The 25,087-nt window shown below is 32.7% G+C and overlaps 1 pseudogene; it reads left to right on the plus strand.

Annotated features, from left to right (window-relative positions):
• LOC139849715 (LEAF RUST 10 DISEASE-RESISTANCE LOCUS RECEPTOR-LIKE PROTEIN KINASE-like 2.1) overlaps positions 1 to 21,636 on the plus strand; it is a 39,588-nt pseudogene extending 17,952 nt beyond the window's left edge.
• Positions 21,637 to 25,087: the final 3,451 nt, after the last annotated feature.

Genomic DNA, 25,087 nt, shown 5'->3' on the forward strand with positions numbered 1-25,087 from the left:
CGTTCATCTCCCGTAGTTGCATAACTTGCCTCCAACTACTGCCCTGAAGAAAATCCGGACCAATTCGAGGTCATGGCTGGTAAAACCTCCCCTCCCCGCTGCCCCCACACTAAGAGAAAGGCGACCTCGGTGGATACTTCAGGTCAGAGATAACATTGAATGCAATATTGCAGCCCTGCGAAGTCGAACAACTCTAGAGAGGTCGACCACTACCAGCTGAGCAACAACCCAATGTCAAATTACTTTTTATTTACTTTTCATAGTAATTGGTTATGGGTTTTCAAAATTTTATAAGTGCAGATTTAGTTTTCTGCAGAGATGATTTTTCTTAGTTTTGATACTATTCTTCCAGCCTTGATTTTCCTTGCTATTCTTCCAGCTTTGACTATATCTCATAGAAATAGTCAAAGGCTTTAAACCTTTGAAATTTGGCTGACGTGGAAGATTTCTAGCGAGTAACTTCTTTGGTAGTCAAACACCTTTTAATGTGGATAGTGTGGATTTGTGGTGTGAGTTTTTTTTTTTTTGTGAAGTAATGGTGGCGTGAGTTTTTGATTTGAGTTAGGAGTATTGTGATGATTTGATAAAATATGATTGATAGAGTGAATAAAAATTGAATTAAAATAATATATTAAAAATATTAATAAAAAATTAACTAATCATGTTGCTTTGCTTCTCAACTCACGAGTGTTGCTCTGGCCGTAGCTTTCCAACCAACAGACGCCTCACAAAATTGATAAATCAACGCATTGTGAGGCATAATATGGGCGTAGCTGCCTTGCTACGTCCGATCCCACGGCGTTGCATAGCCACCGTTAAAAGTGGTCTAAATGTGCACCTCACTTACAAAGTGGAACAAGATGTGATTAGTTGTCAAGTTGTCATCCTTATTTAGGCTTATATATTTAGTTATTTGAATTAGGAAAATATGTATGGTTCTAATTGAATACGGATACTGTTTCCGTATGAAAACAAGGTTGCCCTGGATGATTTAACGATAAATTGAACATTGTCTAGGGGCCAGTTTTATAACTTTGTTGATGTTGTCGTTTGAAAAGGCTGGAGAGAATAAAACGACTTAAATTCACACCTCTTTTAGTGTATTCATAATGTAAATGGTTCAAAGTCACCATCGAAGCGTTGGCTTAAGTGGTATGGGGTGAGATTCAACTTGGGGTACTGCCAACCCATGTTCGATTCTCACTCCAAGCGAGAGTTTCCAATCTTTGATGGTAAGGTATTCCCAACCTTCGATGGTACTGTCAACATCGTCGCGAATTGAGTTTTCTCCTAGCGTGTGTGGGTGACATATGATCACGAATGTGGTTAACTCCTGGGTGATGCCGTTATCGTCGTTCGGAAAAAATGGTTGGAAGTCTATAAATAAACTTGGTTCTAAATGAAAATATGTTGTTTGATACTGTAATTATTTTGAATGAACGATATAAATTTGGTAAAATTATCTTATTAACGTGTTACACTAATAAAAAAAATTCAATATACTTGTTTGTTAAGTGTTTTGGATATAACTTGATAAAGATATTACAGAAAATTTAGGTGCTTAATGGTTATGAGAGTGTTTTAACTCTGAATATTTTCGCATTGAATGATGAATCATTTATCATCATATCTAATTCATAGGTTAGAAATAAACGCATTGAATATTAAATGTATAACATTCAGCACTAATCCATCCTATTAAGAGGTAAACAAACACACCCTAAAAGTTGTTTCTGAGTATTTACGTATTGGAGATATAGATCCAGTAAAATATAATTAAAAATATATTTAATGATCAAAAAATGAGACGTATTACATGGGCACCGCAAAACGGGAGCCACATGAAACTAGTGGATGTGTTCCTATGGAGTTTTAAAGGGGTTAAGGGTTGAAATGAGAAGTCAAAGTCTTGATTGTACAAGGAAAATTTTATAAAAGTAACATAATAGTACTTCATTTTGGATACATGTAAAATAAGTAAATAAAATACATTGAGAACACTGACGAATTCACGATGTTTAGATGGAAAAACCATTGGGCTCTCAAACTTTTTTCTTCAAAGCAAATTATGTTTGATTTTTAATTTAGTGGTTGTTTACATTTAAAATATCATAAAATTTTAAAAAATATGTAGAGTTTTATTGTTAAATTTTGATATTATCTTATTATACTATTTGAAGAGTACATTATATAAAAAAAATTCAAAGTAATGAAATCATAGGACCTCACACCACATAACATAGCATATGATCGCCCTTGATTGAGGAGGAAGATATATATGGGAATGATTATTATCATTCTTTTCACGTCACACGTGATCATATATCTACCTTCAAGGTGGTCCTGTCAATTTTAGGGCCCCTGTTCAATAAGTATAAATAGGCCTTTTATATACGCAAATTTTTCATGATACAAGAATAAGTTCAATAATTCTAAGAAAAAAATATCATAATTACTAGCGTCATTGAAAAGAACGGTTGCAGAAAACACAATATCAAGTAATTATATGTAGGTACACATATATTATTAATAATTTATTTTAACCGATAATATATACAGGAGGAACGAAAGATGATCCGACGTTAACTAATACGAAGTATAAACGATAAATGATAGATTAACAAATAGTACATACGTTTGATAATATAATAATATAACTTGATTAATATCAAGGAACCGAGTTGCCCAATGAAGCACACCACCCGGGTTCAATTCCTGGCTATGCCAAATTGTTCAAAAAGGGAGTGTGACTAGAGGGTGCGCATAATGCGCAATTCACCCGGTACCAGGTCTCGCGCTCAGGGGGCTTGATTATCCGAGGTTTTACCTTCTATGGGGGAGCCAATATGCTCGTTCATAGGAGGGTTTCCTCGCTTACAAAAAAAAAAAAAAAAAAAAAAAAAAAAAAAAAAAAAAATCATACTCCATATAACAAGTACTTGGTAAACAAAAGATATCAAGTAATACGCAAGAGTCAACACATCGAATGCGGAAGTAGTCAAAACACTAATAAATAGGGAGTAATAACTGGACTATTGGCCCACCAATATAATGGATGAACTATTGGATTAATACAATTGGGTAATAATTTATTGGCCCCCTAAATTTGATGGGCCTTGTGCAAATGAACCGGTAGCACATCCCATTAGCCGGGCCTGTCTACCTTTACCTTTCCGCCACTCTTTTATGCGTGCCTGTGGTGAAAATTTTACTGATGACGCAAAGCCCCGCACCTGATTAAGATCATATTGGCATACTCTCCTGGAAAAGAAAGAGCATACCCCATTGTCATGTTGGCAATCGAGGTCCACTGTACGGAGAAAATGAGCCATATACCATTTAGAGAGGAGCCATACGTGATTTGACTCGAAATAAATTCTACATCTTCCTTCAGTGCGCTTGACAAGATCTCGTTCTCTAACCTTTTGAGAAACTTTGACCACAATGAAAGTTGTGATGTAGTTAGAGTTATTTCACTTCTCCCATCAAAATTTTGTTTTCCATGTCCATAAATCCTTCGTTACTAACTTCAAATGAATTAAATTTTAGTTGAGCACATAAATACAAGCCCGACAAACCTTGTTACCATATCTACAATTGACGAAAGAGTTTCTACTATAATGATCGTTTCAATAAATTAATTGCTTAAACAATCACACACTTCATTGTCAAGTAATCACATTGCTACTCAAAGAACAATGACAACGCCAAGATTTAGAAATTAATGATAACAACTTAAACGAACCTTAAAGCGGACTCAGAGATGAGCAGTGGACTAACCAGATATCTTCAAATTTCAACTAGAAGTCATTTTAGAAGATATTAGTTAGACACAACATTAAGCTTATAAGGACTCAATATTTCTTTGAAAATCCAATGTGGGATGGGTTAATAACAACTCTCCGGCTTAAACTCCTGATGTCCTCGTCAGGTCGAGACATTGTCAATACCTAAGATCCATTCCTCAGAAGACGTTGAGCAGAGTGTCCATCACACCTTGAGTGAATACCGCAATAGATGAATGAGACGAGTGCTTATCACACCTCGAGAGGCTATGGCTATGATACCAACTGAAAGGACCCTCAAAGCAGACCCAAGAGATGCACAAGTTACGTTCCCATCACACCCCGAAAGTTTATCGCCCCTCAAAGTTAAAATAGTGGAGTAACCGGATATCTTTAAGTTTCAACTAGAAATCATGATATTGGTTGACAACAACTTTAAGTTTATAAGGACCCAAAATCCCTTTATCAATCCAATGTGGGACGTTTGGTTACAAACTCCCCCATGAATTCCCGACGTCCTTGTCGGGCAGAATAATACTCCCAAGATCACTCATGTCCACGGCGGGTGTGGAGTTCTCCTAAACTCATCGTCCCCGATAAGGTTTTCCCCACTACCCCGAACGACACGACACATGAATGGATCGTAATGACCCTCACAGGGGAACCAAAAGATGCGTGATCCGTGTGATAAAATGTATGAATTTGATCTTGTATTGAATAAATTGATTGTTTGATACAATTGAATTAAGTTTGATTACATTTGCTAAGTGTTTATTTTATACATACTTTTTCTAACAGCTATATCTATATGAAGTTAGGCTCCAATTTAACTTTTGGAACCACTTCACCATTTAAGGAACGATGAGGCTGCACATGGACTTATAACCGTTGAATGCTTGAGACATATGTTGTCTTGTGATCTTCTAAACTGGGAAAGGATGAAGGGCACTTTCTTCTGATCCCAAGTCAATTACCTCAATTGGTAATCTGCATTTCTCATGTATTCTGACACTCCCCCTCAAGTTGAATAGTGGGGTTTACAATATTCAACTTGCTAAGAACTTCACTGAAGAGTCTTCCGTTGACTGATTTGGTGAGGATGTCGGCCAGTTGATCTTCGGATCTGATTGATGGAAGGGAAATGATTTCATCATCTAATTTTTGTCTAATAAAATGTCGATCAACTTCCACATGTTTGGTTCGGTCATGTTGAACTGGATTTTCTGATATGACAATGGCTGCTTCGTTATCACATAATATTTGAATGCTATCTTCTGGTGGAAATCCGATCTCTGTTAGTAGTTTTCGGGTCCACAATGCTTCTACAACTCCTTTGGCTATCCCTCTAAATTCTGATTCTGCACTTGATAGAGAAACAACCTTTTGTTTCTTGCTTTTCCAAGCAATTAAGTTACCTCCGACTATTGTAAAGAAGCCGGACATTGATCTTCTATCTCTTTTTTCACCAGCCCAGCTTGCATCTGTATAAATCTTTGTTTCGAGGTGCCCATTTTAAAGGACCCGTCCATATTACTATAAACGCAGTACGTTTTCATTGGTCCCATAGCGAGGTATTTGACCTCTATATGATACGTTTTAGAAAATATTGCATTCGTTTCATAAAAAGCACATCATTATTATACATAATGCATGTTTTAAACAAGTGGCCGATTATTTAAGAAATAATCCCCAAAATACATCGGTTTCCAAATACTACACACGTGACGTAACAGTCGAATATAATACATGACAAAGGTTTTATTGAATGCAACACTTTATTTAAATAAAAGTATGAGACTCCATGCACAGCTTGCTCAGATAATGCAATAGCGGAAGACTTTCTTAAGGACCTGAGAATAAACATGCGTAAACAGTCAACACAAAGGTTGGTGAGATATATAGGTTTATCATCGATATAAATATAGACCACAAGATTTCATAGTTATAAATATATGTACACTCGCAAGTGTATAAAAGTATTCTACAAGTTGTTGAGCGCTTCGGTAACCATACTTAACCATTAATGTGGCATATTCCCTTTATTATGAAATCTCTCTACACTGTACCAAGTGTAGTAAAAACGAAGTATTATGCAACCGTTTACGATACTAGAGCGACTAGCCCGGTTGGGGTTGTCAAACCCGATAGATCTATCAATAGGATTCGCGTATACATGTTCTTACAACATGTAAATATTAGTTACCAAGCTATTAGGGAAGATATGCAAAGTGGTACAACTCAACGTAGAATATATTTTAAGTACTTGTGTCTATGGCGTAAAACATAAAATGCATGTATTCTCATCCCAAAATATTTGTAGAGTTTAAAAATGAGACTATATACTCACAGTAGTAAAAGTATATTAATAATAAGTTTTCAACTTATTAAAAATATGACCGTCGTCCTTGGATTCACGAACCTATAACAATAATAACGATTCAGATAATAATACGACATATGAATAAAATAAAGCAAGTTCATAGAATATGTATATAATAATTTTTAACATTTTATGTTAGTAGTCCATTGTTAGTAGTCCTTTGTTAGTAGTCCAAAATAGTCCTAAAAGTTCAACAGTCCATATATATATATATATATATATATATATATATATATATATATATATATATATATATATATATATATATATATATATATATATATATATAAAATCTTAGAATTACCCCACGACGTATTGTATACGTATTGTCTTTGTATCAACCCAGAGACGTATTGTATACGTATTGTCTTAGAATTAACTAAGACGTATTGTCTTAGTATTTATCAAAACGTATTGTATACTTATTGTGTTAGGACGTACCAAGAATATTATTATACATATATACAATCACAGAATTAATCAAAATTATAATATTTTGTTATACTACTGATAACATGTCCAAATATATATAGGATATAGGAAAAGTTAACAAGGATATGGTTAATATAGTTTTTATAATATAAATTTCGTCCATACAACGTTAATTTTAGCAGATTTTGTTTTGCTCGCCAAATATTCATTACAACTCCGTTTAAAGTGAATCAAATTGCTATGGATTCATTAAGAAGTAAATTTTACAAAACCAATTCGAAAAGTTCATCCCAAGTAGTAATTTTTAGAGCTTTACCCTCTTTTTGTGTCGGTGGACAGATTTGAAAAAATCCCGGCATCCACCCAATATATGATTTTTGATAAAATACTTCCACTTTGTTTAAAATCATGAAACAAATGCTGGAAGTCTTATTTACATATATTAGCATATTTCCAAAGTCTTAGCCTCGAACTCAAATTCTAAGATAGGTTTTTAATTCCCAACCCAAAACAGCCCACTTTTTACCGAATGGAGATTAAAGGATATATGTTAAGTTTCAAGGTGTTCTTCATATGTACAAGTTATAAGTTCTTATATTAACTTAATATCACATCATAATACATATAAATAAGTGTTATTAGAGTTAACTTAGATAGATTAGATTAGTTTTTCAAACAAGCTTGGTGTTCACCAAAACAAGTTCTAGTTTTTACAAGTTTTATAAGTATAATAAGATAGCAACTATACAAGGAATTGAACAAGGATTTTGAGAAGTATTTTACCTTGATTATGAAGAGGAAAGTTGTTGAGATTATAGTATGATATGAGAGCATTCAAGTGTGTATTTTTAGTTTAAGAAAATGTGGAGTAAAAATGATTTAAAATGGTTCTTATTTATAAGCTTATAATTTTGGCTTTTAGTGAAAATATCTAAGATAAGTTAAATTGTATTAAGTCATGTATGACATATTAAATTGATTAGGTCATGGATGACATATTACACAAATAATTGCAGAATTCTATTGGTATATACCAATAGTAAATACTTCTAGAAGTTGTGTATAATACGGGTAAAAATACCGTATGAATGCGAGTAGAATTCTTTGAGGAAATTGAACGAAAATACGAGTATAGCTATCCTTTATATGTATTGATATATTATAAAGTGTATTCAATACTTGTAAGGATGTATTTACACTCGTAATACATTATATGTAAATACATTTTAACATAAGTTAATTACGTCGTTTAAATAGTAATATATATATTGTTTGAAAACTCTTTAAATTAGTAGTATGAAAATATATATATAATAATTTGTTAATATACTTAATGAGATATTTAATTATCATATTTTCAAGTTGTATATATATAAATCCATATATATATATATACAATAATTAAACAATTTAATCAAGTTATGACGTTTGTGAATCTTCGGAATAAAAGGGTGACCAAAAGCTTGTGTAAAACTCTTTTCGGAGGTTCAAAATTTATTAAAATTCATTGCTTATCAAGTCGGAATTATATAAAGATTAAGTTTAAATTTGGTCGGAAATTTCCGAGTCGTCACAGTACCTACCCGTTGAAGAAATTTCATCCCGAAATTTGATCGAGGTCGTCATGGCTAACAATAAGAATGTTATTATGACGAATATAAGTTGATTCATAGGTTTTTTTATCATGATTGAGAAATATGGATAAAATAATTCGATTACTCGAAACGTATGAGTGAAGCTATCGTAAAAGAGTGAAATGAGAAAATAGGGATTCGTCTTATCTTTTGACGTCATCACGGTTGATCTCCGGATTAAAGAAAATCTTTGTAATCTATATAAGATTTGATTCTTCGGCGATTAAGGAAATTATGATCCTCTTCGATTTAATGCAATAATCTGTCTCGATTTCTCTGTCGGATATTTTACTATAAATCAACCTCCTACGTTTCCTTATTTCCACATCTCCCATCTTTTATACTTTCTTCCTTTCTTCGTACTTCCAAAACATTTGTCAATATGCTCCATCCAATTTTAATTCTTGATATATTCTTGACTATCACATCTGTCATTCTTCCTTTTCATCTTCCACCGGAGGAATCCGTTAATTTTTACTCTGCTCTTGGGTTTATAGTGTTCTTAGTTTTCTCGTGTCTTTATATTGCTATACGCATCGATATACACGGTTTGTAATTTCTGCGTTGTCTTCGTGCTTATATTTTTCCTTATATTTTGGAGTTTCATGCTTCCGTCTTCTTTTCCCGACTTCAAGTCAAGCGAATAATGGTCTAGAATTCATAGATATGAAATTCGGAATGAACATAGCTAATGCTCTAAGAGAGAAATTGTAATAGCACAATTTAACTTGTGAAATTACCAGAATCTAAAGGAAAAGATAGAACTATCAATAGAATATGTTCTTGATATGTTTAGAGATTAGATTGAATGTAAGAGTCATGTAACATGGCACATGATGACGTTATGGTCTGTGAATCATTACGTTCCATTTAGAAACTCAGCATGACTTACTGTAATATAATCACGTTGATCAAGTGTCATTATATTATACTAACTCATGCTTCAGTTCCCAACATTACTTCAAAAATATTCATACTTTACACTCAGAGGTTTCAGATATTTAGAAACTAAAACAGTTTTCTTTATGATGTGATACAGATAACGCGAAGGAATAAATGATTTCAGATAAGAATGGTTATGAAAATATCTTCAGAAATATGAAGGATATTTATAATGAAAGATACGATGATATCTTAGAATATTTAAGATAAGAGGATGATGAAGAATATTGTCCGCGAGGGTTTTAGAGTAAGGAGCAAGGTTTTGCTAAGGATTTTAGCAGACACCGAATCATTTGGATTCTTTGAAGGTAGATTTCGTCCTTGTGATTTATCCACAGCCTCCTTCAGGGTTTGCTCAATCCGTTTTCCAGTTCCAAACCTTCTCTTTTTCTGTGCTTTGCTAACACAATATTCTTTATCATCAACTTTTGACTGTTACGGTTGTCTACAGTTTATGCTGCTTCATTCAACTTTTTCAAAACTTCATAGTACTGATTCGTAGGCTGAAGTGCTAATCCGGATTTTAGAATTATAATTCCAGGAAATAACGTTATATGTATATGCAGAAATGATGTGAGATTCAAGAATAATTATTGATGCTTCCTGGGGTTTGGTATGACAATTATTGTTACAAGATGTAGATGGGTACATGACAAGGTTTTATAGTGGTCTTTCAGAGAGATTTAAGTCAAAGAGCAATAAGGTTGCTGGTAAGCTTACTACTAATGTGGTGGAATATAAAAGGTTCTCCAGTAACGATGGCGAAAAGACAATATATATATCAAGGTTATAATAAGGCTACTCCGGATGAAAAGTCAAAGTTGTCTTTTTGGAGCTGTGATAAAATTCGCTATTTTGAAAAGGAATTGTAAAGTTATTTTGGGTAATAATAATGCTAAAGGATCTGACACGGATACGTGTTGAACCTTTGCTTAGGTTCAAGTGTCCTCCGAATGCATATCTATATGCATATATTCTTCGTATGTATCGTGTGATTGGTTCATTCTCTTGATTATTCCTTAGTTGAGATGTTTTCAAGAATTTTGAAGGGTTTAGACGCAGGTTGTCATCGTCAATATCCGTATAATGAATTCGTCGTGAATCTTGAATGATACGAATATCTTTATGAGTTCTGTGAATGAAAGTGATGTTCTAGTATAGTTTGAATTTAAAGTATGATTTTGAAGGATGTAGGAATTTAAGATTGATGGCACTTCTTAAATCTTGACTTAGATTTTGATCTGTCAAAATCAGAATATGTAATTGAATTGGTATGGAAAATGGTTGTCTTGAATTTTGTGAAATGATGTATATTGCTATGAAAGGAGAGAGTATAATTAATGATTGTCAAAACATCATTGAAAATGTACAGTGTAACATATTAATGTGAACTTAAGTATTTCTCGGGTATTACTTACCCGTCAAAATAAAATTTTACAAGTAATATTTTGTACAAAAGAATTTTTATTACAGTCTTTATGAAAATATATGTATGTGTATTTTCTTCAGATGTAATATGGATTTAATGAGTTAATATTATATTAATCTCATTTGGTTTACGGTTGGAACTAGAAATGAATAATCCCTAAAACTTTAGAGATTACATAATCGCCGCGGAATATTTCTTCAACGTAAATGAAATAATGAATTAATACTTCATCACTCATTATTGTTGGTATCCCTCAGTGCCTGCGGTGCGTATGACATTGATGCGCGTAATGCGGCTTGCGATGTTGAGGCTTGTGATGTTGTTGGTAATGCTGCTGCTGGTGCTGGTAGTGGTTTGATGTGAATATAGATAATGAGAATTTATTTTGTTTTGTATTGTGAAAGAAGATGTTTAAAGTTTCTTGAATAAAAAGAGAGGTCAAGAGCTTTATCAAGGGAATGAAATGATGTAGGATGCACTTGCTAATGAAGTTTTGCTTTTCATGACAGTAATATTTTTTTTTTTTACTAAATAATTCACCATGCAAGATACGGAGTAAAGGTCAGATAACCTCAATAATATTAGTATTATTATACTCGTTGCGGAATATCCTAGAAAGGAGAGAGAAAATGGTGTTACGAACGGGTTCGCCAGTAAGTGCCTCATGTTCTTCACCAAGAGGGCAATGTGGTGGATGGAAGGGATCACCTTCTTCTTGTCTCCAATGATTAAGTAGACTACGAACCCATCCCCAATTCATCCAAAATAGATGATGGCTAATTGGTTGATCCATTTCGGTCACACTGCTTTCGGAGCTCGAGTGACATTCCATATCGGAATTTGAGGGACTTGAACTAGTGGAGACTTCCATTTCGTACGATTGAAAAAAGGATTTTTCGATATGAAATGATTTCCGGCTATCGGATGGTATTCTAATTACATAGAATATCTATATATATAGAGCAAAAGATTTCATAGATTACGGAGAAATTTACGGAATATGTTAGGCAAAGTTTACAGTAACAGATACTCTAAGATATGAATTAGCATATACGCTAAAATATGAACTTTGTCTATACACTATTTATGCAATCAATTCAGTAAGATGTGTCTAAACTAAGAATGATAAGCATGTAATTTACTAAGGGTGATAAGCAGATGATTTCCGACTAGAAATGATAAGCAAAACTTTTGACATGCAGTTAAGGTCGAAGTCCAGACTCACTAATGCATCTTAATAACTATCCGTTAGACACACTAATGCAAGACATGGTTCGCTAAGACCACCGCTCTGATACCAACTGAAAGGACCCGTCCATATTACTATAAACACAGTACGTTCTCATTGGTCCCATAGCGAGGTATTTGACCTCTATATGATACGTTTTAGAAAATATTGCATTCGTTTCATAAAAAGCACATCATTATTATACATAATGCATGTTTTAAACAAGTGGGCGATTATTTAAGAAATAATTCCCAAAATACATCGGTTTCTAAATACTACACACGTGACGTAACAGTCGAATATAATACATGACAAAGGTTTTATTGAATGCAACACTTTATTTAAATAAAAGTATGAGACTCCATGCACAGCTTGCTCAGATAATGCAACAGCGGAAGACTTTCTTAAGGACCTGAGAATAAACATGCGTAAACAGTCAACACAAAGGTTGGTGAGATATATAGGTTTATCATCGATATAAATATAGACCACAAGATTTCATAGTTATAAATATATGTACACTCGCAAGTGTATAAAAGTATTCTATAAGTTGTTGAGCGCTTCGGTAACCATACTTAACCATTAATGTGGCATATTCCCTTTATTATGAAATCTCTCTACAGTGTACCAAGTGTAGTAAAAATGAAGTACTATGCAATCGTTTACGATACTAGAGCGACTAGCCCGGTTGGGGTTGTCAAACCCGATAGATCTATCAATAGGATTCGCGTATACATGTTCTTACAGCATGTAAATATTAGTTACCAAGCTATTAGGGAAGATATGCAAAGTGGTACAACTCAACGTAGAATATATTTTAAGTACTTGTGTCTATGGCGTAAAACATAAAATGCATGTATTCTCATCCCAAAATATTTGTAGATTTAAAAATGGGACTATATACTCACAGTAGTAAAAGTATATTAATAATAAGTTTTAAACTTATTAAAAATATGACCGTCGTCCTTGGATTCACGAACCTATAACAATAATAACGATTCAGATAATAATACGACATATGAATAAAATAAAGCAAGTTCATAGAATACTTATATAATAATTTTTAACATTTTATGTTAGTAGTCCATTGTCCATTGTTAGTAGTCCTTTGTTAGTAGTCCAAAATAGTCCGAAAAGTCCAACAGTCCAATAATCGGTATATATATATATATATATATATATATATATATATATATATATATATATATATATATATAATCTTAGAATTACCCCACGACGTATTGTATACGTATTGTCTTTGCATCAACCCAGAGACATATTGTATACGTATACGTATTGTCTTAGAATTTTATATATATATATATATATATATATATATATATATATATATATATATATATATATATATATATATATATATATATATATATATATATATATATATATATATATATATATATATATATATATGTATATAAACGTATTGTGTACGTATTCTCTTAGGATTTATCAAAACGTATTGTATACTTATTGTGTTAGGACGTACCAAGAATATTATTATACATATATACAATCACAGAATTAACCAAGATTATAATATTTTGTTATACTACTGATAACATGTCCAAATATATATAGGATATAGGAAAAGTTAACAAGGATATGGTTAATATAGTTTTTATAATATAAATTTCGTCCATACAACGTTAATTTTAGCAGATTTTGTTTTGCTCGCCAAATATTCATTACAACTCCGTTTAAAGTGAATCAAATTGTTATGGATTCATTAAGAAGTAAATTTTACAAAACCAGTTCGAAAAGTCCATCCCAAGTAGTAATGTTTAGAGCTTTACCCTCTTTTTGTGTCGGTGGACAGATTTGGAAAAATCCCGGCATCCACCCAATATATGATTTTTGATAAAATACTTCCACTTTGTCTAAAATCATGAAAAAAATACTTGATGTCTTATTTACATATATTAACATATTTCCAAAGTCTTAGCCTTGAACTCAAAGTCTAAGATAGGTTTTTAATTCCCAACCCAAAACAGCCCGCTTTTTACCGAATGGAGATTAAAGGATATATGTTAAGTTTCAAGGTGTTCTTCATATGTACAAGTTATAAGTTCTTATATTAACTTAATATAACATCATAATACATATAAATAATTGTTATTAGAGTTAAGTTAGAAAGATTAGATTAGTTTTTCAAACAAGCTTGGTGTTCACCAAAACAAGTTCTAGTTTTTACAAGTTTTATAAGTATAATAAGATAGCAACTATACAAGGAATTGAACAAGGATTTTGAGAAGTATTTTATCTTGATTATGAAGAGAAAAGTTGTTGATATTAAAGTATGATATGAGAGCATTCAAGTGTGTATTTTTAGTTTAAGAAAATGTAGAGTAAAAATGAGTTAAAATAGTCCTTATTTATAAGCTTATAATTTTGGCTTTTAGTGAAAATATCTAAGATAAGTTAAATTGTATTAAGTCATGTATGACATATTAAATTGATTAGGTCATGGATGACATATTACACAAATAATTGCAGAATTCTATTGGTATATACCAATAGTAAATACTTCTAGAAGCTGTGTATAATACGGGTAAAAATATCGTATGAATGCGAGTAGAATTATTTGAGGAAATTGAACGGAAATACGAGTATAGCTATCCTTTATATGTATTGGTATATTATAAAGTGTATTCATTACTTGTAAGGATGTATTTACACTCGTAATACATTATATGTAAATACATTTTAACATAAGTTAATTACGTCGTTTAAATAGTAATATATATATTGTCTGAAAACTCTTTAAATTAGTAGTATGAAAGTATATATATAATACTTTGTTAATATACTTAATGAGATATTTAATTATCATATTTTCAAGTTGAATATATATAAATCCATATATATACACAATAATTAAACAATTAAATCAAGTTATGACGTTTGTGAATCGTCGGAATAAAAGGGTGACCAAAAGCTTGTGTAAAACTCTTTTCGGAGGTTCAAAATTTATTAAAATTCATTACTTATCAAGTCGGAATTATATAAAGATTAAGTTTAAATTTGGTCGGAAATTTCCGGGTCGTCACACCATTCTTCTTGAAAATAACTCCATGATCCGCTGTTTTCTTCAAATATCTGATGATTCTCATTATAGCTTCCATATGGTGAACATGTGGTTGATGCATGAATTGACTTACAACTCTAACTGCATGTGCTATATCAGGTCGAGTGTGAGCAAGATAGATGAGTTTTCCCACGATCCTTTGGTATTGCCCTTTATCAGCAAGATCAGCTTCGTCTTCCATATATAGCTTCTGGTTTGGAATCATTGGAGTATCAGCTGGTTTGCAATCAATCATACCTGTTTCTGCAAGAAAATCAAGAACATATTTCCTGTTGGGATCGTAATACCTCAATCCCCAAAAAATATTTAAGTCTACCCAAGTCTTTCATTTCGAATTCTTTAAATAAGTTCATTTTTAAGTTAGAAATTTATTCTTTATCATTTCCTGTTATTATCATATCATCAACATAAATGATTAAGCATGTAATTAAATTTCCTTTTCGTTTAAAAAAGAGGGTATGATCCGAGTTACTTTGTTTGAAATCATATTTTTTCATAAATAAAGTAAATCTCCCAAACCAAGCCCGTGGGGATTGTTTTAACCCATATAAAGATTTCTTAAGTTGACAAGCTTCCCCATTTTTGAAGTTTTCGGAGAATCCTGGTGGAGCATCCATATAGACTTCTTCTTTTAATTCACCATGGAGAAAAGCATTCTTCACATCAAATTGGTGAAGTGGCCAGTCTTCATTTGCAGCGATAGAGAAGAGAACCCTGATGGTATCAATCTTTGCAACAGGTGAGAAAGTCTCGGAATAATCTATTCCATATGTTTGAGTATATCCCTTGGCAACTAGCCGGGCTTTGTATCTTTCAATGGAACCATCTGGTTTATATTTTATCGTAAACACCCATCGATTTCCTACTGGTTTTTTCCCTTGAGGAATGACACATTTTTCCCATGTGTCACTTTTCTTGAGTGCTTCCATTTCTTCTTCCATGGCCTTTCTCCATTTGTCAGATTTCATTGCTTGATCAACTGTAGCTGGAATTTCTTCAGAATATGAAGCAGAATTGAATTTCTGTGCTTCACTTGATAGGTTCCCTTGTGCAATATTGGCAATTGGATATCTTGATCTTTGAGCTTTTTTTTTTGGAAAGTATCTCTTTGGTGGTACTCCTCTGTTGGCTCTTTGTGGTAGAACATATCTTTGTGTGGTTTCAGCAGAACTTGGATGGTTTTGTTCTCCTTGTTCATTACTTGAGGAGATTTCATTTGGTTCAATGTTTGGTGATTCGAGACCAGGATTTGGTGATTCGGGATCATGATTTGATGATTCTGGATCAGAATTTTTTAATTCGGAATCAGGATTTAGTAATTCGGAATCAGGATTTGGTGATTCGGGATCAGGATTTTGTGTCAATATTTGGATATTGTCGGGATTGGGTGTTGGTGGTTGAATGTTACTAGGTTTAGGTATCCAGGTTATCTAACTAAGAGTGTCATTATCCTCTTTCTCCCCCTCACTCGTGAGTTGGGTATCATAAAAATATTCGGTTTCGACAAAGTCACGGTTCATTGTAGTAAAAACATGACGTCTTTTGGGACTATAACATCTATAACCTTTTTGGTGAATTCCACAGCCCACCATGACACATTTTTCCGCACATAGATATAGTTTGGTGCGTTCATTTTTCGGAATGTGGACAAACACCGAGCACCCAAATATTTGAGGTTCAATGCTAAATGAATTCGGAAGGGTATGAAATTGAGAAAGAGTATCTTTCGGAGTTTTTGTGCCCAAAACTTTAGTAGGTAGTCGGTTAATAAGGTAGGTAGCGGAAGCAAGAGCTTCGGGCCAAAAACTTTTCGGAACTTTTGATTCAATTAATAAAGCTCTTGTCATTTCTAAGAGTAATCGATTTTTCCGCTCGGCTACTCCGTTTTGTTCGGGAGTATGAGCACAAGATGTTTGGTGAATAATCCCTTTATCTTCACAAAATTGTTTCATCGAAGTATTGACAAACTCACCCCCATTATCGGATCTTAAAATTTGTATATTTTTGTTAAATTGAGTTTGTACCATTTTATAAAAGTGGGAAAATTTTTCAAACACTTCTGATTTGTGAGTTAAAAAGTAAATCCAGGCCATGCATGAATGGTCATCAATGAATAAGACAAAGTACCAGAAATTTCTCCCCCCAACAACCGGTGCAGGACCCCATACATCAGAATGGACTAGAGCAAAAGGTACATCTTTTCTAGTATTACTAGGTTTAAATGTACTTCGGTGACTTTTAGCCAAAATACAAGTTTCACAATTTAAAGAAACATTGGATGGAAAAAATCTAGGAAATAAGGCATGTAAGTATCCGGCAGAAGGGTGACCCAACCTCCTATGCCATAACCAAGCTTCTCTCGTAGGTGTTCCGTGAGCAAGCATCACGGTACCTTGTTGGGTTACTTCGTCCACATAGTACAACCCACCTCGTTCGGTACCACGTCCAATAATTGCCCCACTCCTAATGTCTTGAAGGATACAAAAAGTGGGGTGTAATAGAACAGAACAATTTAGTTCTTTTGTAACGTAGCTAATGGATAATAGTTTATGAGACAGATCCGGGATATATAAACAGTTAGATAATTTTAAAGTTGGAGTAATTTCAATTCTTCCACCCCCTTCACTTGTACAACCCCTCCATTAGCAGTTTGTATTTTATTTACCCGAGGATTAGATTCAGAACAAAAATCAACCTTTTCAAAAGTCATGGTGTGCGTTGTACCACAGTCAAAAATCCATTCACTTCTTTTTATATTATTTGAAACTAAATTTGCTTTACCTTTTAAAATGCTAGTAACAGAAATATGAGTTTTATTAAAATTAGTGTCAAATTTTGAATCTTTAAAAAATTTGTAACACTTTTTTTGGTCAAATTCGTGGGATTTAGTTTTAGAGGGAATACTTTGTATATTAATGGAATTATATAAATCCACCAAAAAATTTATCTTTTTGTTTTTGTTTTGGTGACAGCCGTGAGTCACTTTTGACTCTTCTTTTATTGAAAGGGCATTTGGCTCATGGTTATTAAAAGAGTGTGTTTACTCTTTATTTTGGGAAGAGTGTTTTATTTTCCAGTTCATCCCATCCCCTTTTTTACTATAAGCCATCTGCGAAGATCCATGAATAGAGTCTATATTTCCTTTATCGATTTTCTCTTGAAGGCAATGGAAGCGATTAGGGTTTACCCATGTTGCTTCATCATCTATCGATTTTAAGGTGAAATTAGGGTTCGCCTGTTTCTTTTTTCTCTTGGCCGTTTGGAGCAAATTTGAGGTAAAATAGGGATTAAACCCTCTTTCTCTGATCGTTCCTTGAGATGAGCAATTAGGGATTAACCCTACATCATCATCATCAATCGATATCTGAGAAGAGGAATTTGGGTTTAACCCTAATTTTGCTACAGCCGATTTGGCTCTATAAACATGGTTTGCGGGTGTTTTTCTCACCCTTTCAGTCATTTTATCTATTTGATATGAGAGATTAGAGTTCGACTTACCTCTCGTTGATCTCTGAGCTATAAATTTGTGATTCTTTCGGTTGATTACTGAAGTGACGATGCCGGTTGCCACACGGTTGTCTCCGGCCGTTGTTCTAGTCGCCACCGTTGCCGTCATCACCGCCGTCTTCAGCCCTTTACCTTCTTGATTGGCACTAATTCGTCGGTTTTGATGGTGACCGGTGGTGAATGACAGAGAACATTAAGGTAACTGTTTTTAATTACCCTTGATTGCTCAGATTTCATACTTTGTATGCTGAAATCGTTATGAATTGAGCTACCGTCATCTTTTGACATGGCAGCTTGAAATTTTTTTCGGGTAAATGATTGAAGCTAAAAACAAGATGTATTGATCCCTCGATCTACACCGTCAGCTCTGATACCATGATAAAATGTATGAATTTGATCTTGTATTGAATAAATTGATTGTTTGATACAATTGAATTAAGTTTGATTACATTTGCTAAGTGTTTATTTTATACACACTTTTTCTAACAGCTATATCTATATGAAGTTAGGCTCCAATTTAACTTTTGGAACCACTTCACCATTGAAGGAAAGATGAGGCTGCACATGGACTTATAACCGTTGAATGCTTGAGACATATGTTGTCTTGTGATCTTCTAAACTGGGAAAGGATGAAGGGCACTTTCTTCTGATCCCAAGTCAATTACCTCAATTGGTAATCTGCATTTCTCATGTATTCTGACACCTATCAATTGGTAATCTGCATTTCTCATGTATTCTGACACCTACCCGTCCCAAGATCACTCATGACCAAGATTAATGTGCGAATTCGCAAACTCATCATCCTTAATGAGGTTTGTCCCTCCATCCCCAAAGGCACATGAGTGGCTTTGATACAAACTGAAATGACCCTCAAAATGGACCAAAGCGATGCTCGATCTGTGTGCCATCGCACTCGACCAGTCTACCGCCCCTCACAAGTAATGTGTTTGACTAAATGGGTATCACAAGTTTCAACTAAAAACCGTCACAATATGATATATACGGAAAAACTCCTTAGCGAGAAGCTAGATGAGGGATTACAAATACCCGAAACGCCAAAGCACCCAAAAGAAAGTTGAGAAGATAGCATACGCCTGAAACTTGCAAATTGGAATAGCAGTTCACAAATCAAACCAACATTTTGTTTCTTTTATAGCACACAACTTTTAATTTATAAAGGACTCGAAATTTATTTATCAATCTGATGTGGCACGAATTGTTACACCAACATTTTCGCTCTTTTAAATCTTCTTTCTTCTTTATTTCCCGTTTCATTCTCATTTTCAATTTCATGAGACAAGTATCACAAACATTTATACAGCTGACAATATGCATTTTCGAAGCCAATTATACTACTAGTATTTATGATTTGTATTCTCCTCGTCTTTTTCTTCCTTTCCTCACTAATCTGGGTATACTACATTATACTTATAACTGCATAAATGATTAATCAACATGTACTTGAAACATGTTCTATATATCCGAGGGCGTATGACCAATGAACTTTTTTTAGTGTATTCACTTGTTAAAGTTAGACGTTTAATGTATTTATGTGTTGAAATTCGACGTTTTATCCACTTTTTTTTTTTTTTTTTTTTTTTTTTTAACATTTTGCACCCGTTGAAAAAAATTCTAGATTTGCACTTAACATATCCCACATGTCTTTATCTATTGATATGGCTATATATTAAATACATGTATATCGACAGTTGTATTCGCATAGACTCATGTAGATACTCCCTGCCCAAGCAACTAAACCGAACTTGTTATAACAGTTTATGTGCAATGAACCTTCAAAATCTTGTTTTTTTGTAGATGGGGGAATAAATTCAAGATTGATGATTTTGGTCTCAGGTAAACTTGTCAATAAACATAGTATATTGTCGCACTAAGTCGCTAACCCACTATGTGACTATGAATATTGAACTACATTATTGAATCTTGCAGTCCTGGGAGTACTAGGAGTTTTCTCAGTTACAATATTAGTTATTATAAAGTTCTGCTTAAAACGAGATTTTGGATGGCTGAAAATAAATAAGTACAATGTCAATGCAGAAATGTTTCTAAAAAATCATGATTTTTTAGCTCCAAAAAGGTACACTTATTCACAAGCAAGAAAAATGACGAATTCCTTCGAAGTAAAATTAGGCCAAGGTGGCTTCGGTTCTGTTTATATTGGAAAACTAAGCAATCATGACCTAATAGCAGCGAAGGTTTTGAGTAAAGTAAAAGGAAACGGCGAAGATTTCATTAATGAAGTTGCAAGTGTTGGCAGGACTTCTCATGTTAATATTGTCAGTCTTGTGGGATTTTGTTTAGGTCATCATAGAGTTTTGATCTATGAATTCATGCCTAATGGCTCCCTAGAGAGATTCATATATGGTCGTAGTTCTTCAAATTGTAGCCAACTAGGGTGGGAAAAGTTGCTTCAAATTGCAATAGGGATTGCGCGAGGCTTAGAATACTTGCATAGAGGTTGTAATACACGGATCTTACATTTTGACATAAAACCCCATAATATTTTGTTAGATCAAGATTTTATTCCGAAGATATCTGACTTTGGGCTGGCTAAGTTGTTCCCTGAGAAAGCGAGTATGATATCCATGTCTAATATGAGAGGAACGCCTGGTTATATCGCTCCTGAACTATTTTCTAGAAGTTTTGGAGGGGTCTCACACAAATCAGATGTTTATAGCTATGGAATAATGATTTTAGAAATGGTTGGAGGGAGGAGAAATGTCGAGGTTGAAGTCGATCATACAAGTGAAATATATTTTCCTCATTGGATTTATAAAAAGGTTGAATTACATGAAGAAGAACTTGGGCTGCACGGAATTGTAAATGAGTCGGAAAATGATATGGCAAGAAAAATGATTATTGTGGGATTGTGGTGTATACAAACTAATTCCGTCAACCGTCCAACAATCACGAGGGTGTTAGAAATGTTAGAAGGCGGATTAGAGTTGGAGATCCCTCCGAAACCTTATTTATTGTCTCCATCCAGATCCCTTAAATTATTAGCTACAGATGACTTTCATCCTTGCTCTTCAGCCACTGAAAACCTTTAATGTTTTCATCATTTATGTTATGACATCCTAATGATTTTTGAAAATAAGAATATGTGCATCAATCTTGAACACAGCATGTACGTATTATTGTAGTCTATTTATATGAACTCCAATATCAATAAGTATATTATAAACTCATCAGCAATTCACTTACAAGGGGGTTCACGTTATAGTTAGAACTTAACAACGTCAACTTCTATTCAAATGCGAAAGGTAGATTCGACTAATTAGCAGTCAAAAAGAACGTCTAACGGTTGCAGTTCAAGTGAATCGCTGACTTTCAAAACATTTGAAACATAGATTTGAATCAGAGTCGGTGAGCATGAGAATACGTGAATAAAAAATTTGTTTTGCCTGTAGGTGTTAAAGTTACAACTGTTAACTTTAACGCTTATACAAAATCACAGTGAACCCTCAAGAATGTTAGGACGGCTCAATTTAAGTTATATACATGGCCTCGGTCCTTGACTGTGTTCTTTATTATGACATCATCACATCACATTTCACATTTCACATTTCACATCGCATTTCAAATTTCACATTATCACATTACATAAAACTAATATCTTTTGCTGATTTGCGACTTGTGAGTCATGGTTATTTGTGTACAGGACACAGGTGTCAAATTCATGGTTCTTACGATACAATTGTCAACTGTTTTCGACACGTCCAAAATTAATTACCTATATCAAAAAACTTACTCCTTTTTTTTCATCGCTAATCACATATTTCCTCACACTTAATTCGACAAAACCCTAATAACTGCCATGATTTAATTTGTAACACATACCTCGATTAACTCAGTGTAAACCACCACTCCAGTAGTCCCCTGCTCCAACCAATTAAAACTAATTCCGATCATATACACATGTAATTGGATTCTGAGAATAGCCGGATTATGATCCTCAAGAGAAGGGATCAAACCATATATGTCACTGCGCATCCGACATATGCCGTCCTTTTCAGGTCCTTTTCAGATCCTTTTCAGGTTTATGATATCTTTCATTAATTTTTTAATTGTAATCAAAATTATTTCATCTTGTTACAGCAATGTATGTATTTTGAAATTATGTTTGTACATTATATGGTATTGTAGTGAGTAAAATTGGTTATCGGTCAAGGAGTAGTTTGATTAATCAAGATAAATAAGGGGTATAAATTAGTACAACACCTTTAAGTGTTAATATGTTGTGTGATTTTTGCACAAATTGTATCTACAAGCATTTTGGTGATATGATCTTCAGGCGCGGATTTGAGCATATTCTAAGTGTGTTATGGAATATGGCCCATAATTCATAGGGGCCCAATTTTTTTTAATATATATTAGATATAGTGATCAGCCCTTTAAATGATCCAGAAAATTTATAATTAAAAAAAATCTACTAGGGAAAAACCTAGGAGTTTATTAGTATTATTGAATTTATTATTCACTATATATGAAAATTTTTATTATGCAAAAGGCCTAGTTTATATATGCTGAAAAGGGCCCATAATTTTATCGAGACGACCCTGTGATTCTTGTATCTGCTCATGCTCCTGGGTTGCCTCATTGTAGGCTTTTTCCCTTTTTCGTAATACTTAAAAACTTAGTTGTAGGTATTGATGCTTACATCTTTCAAGTTGTAATTGTAATATGTTGAGCCTTTGATTATATTTTGTATATTTGAATTTTTTATGCATTTACAAACCAATAATTCCAAAATTATGGATGAATAAATGTTTTTTAGTTTTAAACTTTATACTAATACAATAATACATACATTCATCATATAGACATCACATAAAAAGAAACTAAATTGGATTGGAATTCTCTAAAGTAATAAAATTACTTGTATGATAATACGAAAATTGGATTGGAATTCCCTAAAGTAATAAAATTACTGATGGATTATGCTTTTGTGTGGAACGAGGATAAAAAAACTCGCGCTTCACTGTCGAGTGATTTTGATCGGGTAACGTCGGTTAATTCAACGTTAAAAAAGGTTAACGGTTGATAATTGAACGTTTAAAAAATAAACAAATGAAAAATGAATGTGAAAAAAATTGTAAAAAAAATAATGGAAAAAGAGTTTATCAAAATTTTGGTCAGCTAACGGTCAGTTGATTGAACGCTTTAAAAAAAGGGTTAACGGTTGGTTAATTTGAACGTTTAAAAAATAATGAAATGAAAAAAGAAGCTCAAAAAAAGTTATAAAAGAAATAATGAAAATTATAATTAACATAAAATAATGGAGCAAAATGGGGATTATGGTAGTGATTCTCACACACCACTTTTTGATTCATGTACACTTTTGTCTCATAAATTGATAGTTATATCCCTCGATAGTTGAACTTATATTATTATTCTAAGTATAATTAAGGATATAATAGGTAATTAAATTGTACATGGATCAAAAAGTGGTGTGTGAGGATCACCACTCTAAAAAATAGTATACATAATATGTGAAAGGACAATGTTACCCTTGTGAATATAGTCGCATCTCATGAGAATTGAGTTCCAGAAATAGTATACATAAAAGTGTTACCCTTATCAATATCAATATCAATATATATATATATATATATATATATATATATATATATATATATATATATATATATATATATATATATATATATATATATATATATATATATATATATAGATATATAAGAATTGAGTTTCAGAAAATTAAGTATAGTCTATAAATACATTTTCACCTCTTTTTGAATTAATTATTAGTAAAAAAAGTTAGAAAAGTTACTACAAAATATATATTGAACAATGGTAAAAAGTAAATTAGAATCTCTATATTAATTATTAATAAAATATTAAATAACAATTAATACATTTAATAAATAGGAAATTCAAGAACCTTTTATTATAATTACTAGCTTTTTATTTTCTTGCAATGATTAATGACAGTTACATAAAATGATTAAAGGAGATTGTTTTATATAAATTGGTCCATAGTTATTTTACCGTTAAAGTTGTCTGTTATACTAATTTGATATTGAAATGCTTCCATTAGAGTGTATTTGGAGGCGAAGCTTTTAGAGTAAGATCACTAACATTTAACCATTTTTTCCTTTTTCATCATTCATCCATGTTTTATTCATAAAACCTTAGTATAAAGAGGAGACGTGTAATTAGTCTTGTGTATAATTGTGTTCTAGATTTGTATTCATCATCATCACCATCATATGCAAAACGTAAGTTCTTCAAATTTTATTTGTTCAGTTTCGATATACATATTATCATCGTGTATATATTTGTATTCATCGTCATCGTCATCACATAACAAACGTAAGCTCTTTAGTATTCATACTTTCACTCAATTATATTCGTTCTTAATATACATATTATTATTGTGTTTTAGATTTTATTAATCATCATCGTCATCACATAGAAAACGTAAGCTCTTTAGTCCTCATACTTTCGCTCAATTTTATTGTTCATTTCGATATCAATATTATTAATGTCTTTACGTACCTTATTTTTAAATTTTATTTATTCATTATTGTGTTTTCACTTTTGATATACATATTATTATTGTGTTTTAGATTTGTATTCATCGTCATCATATGCAAAATGTA

Source organism: Rutidosis leptorrhynchoides, chromosome 5 (assembly GCF_046630445.1).
Source record: "Rutidosis leptorrhynchoides isolate AG116_Rl617_1_P2 chromosome 5, CSIRO_AGI_Rlap_v1, whole genome shotgun sequence".
NCBI classification, from domain to species: Eukaryota; Viridiplantae; Streptophyta; class Magnoliopsida; order Asterales; family Asteraceae; genus Rutidosis; species Rutidosis leptorrhynchoides.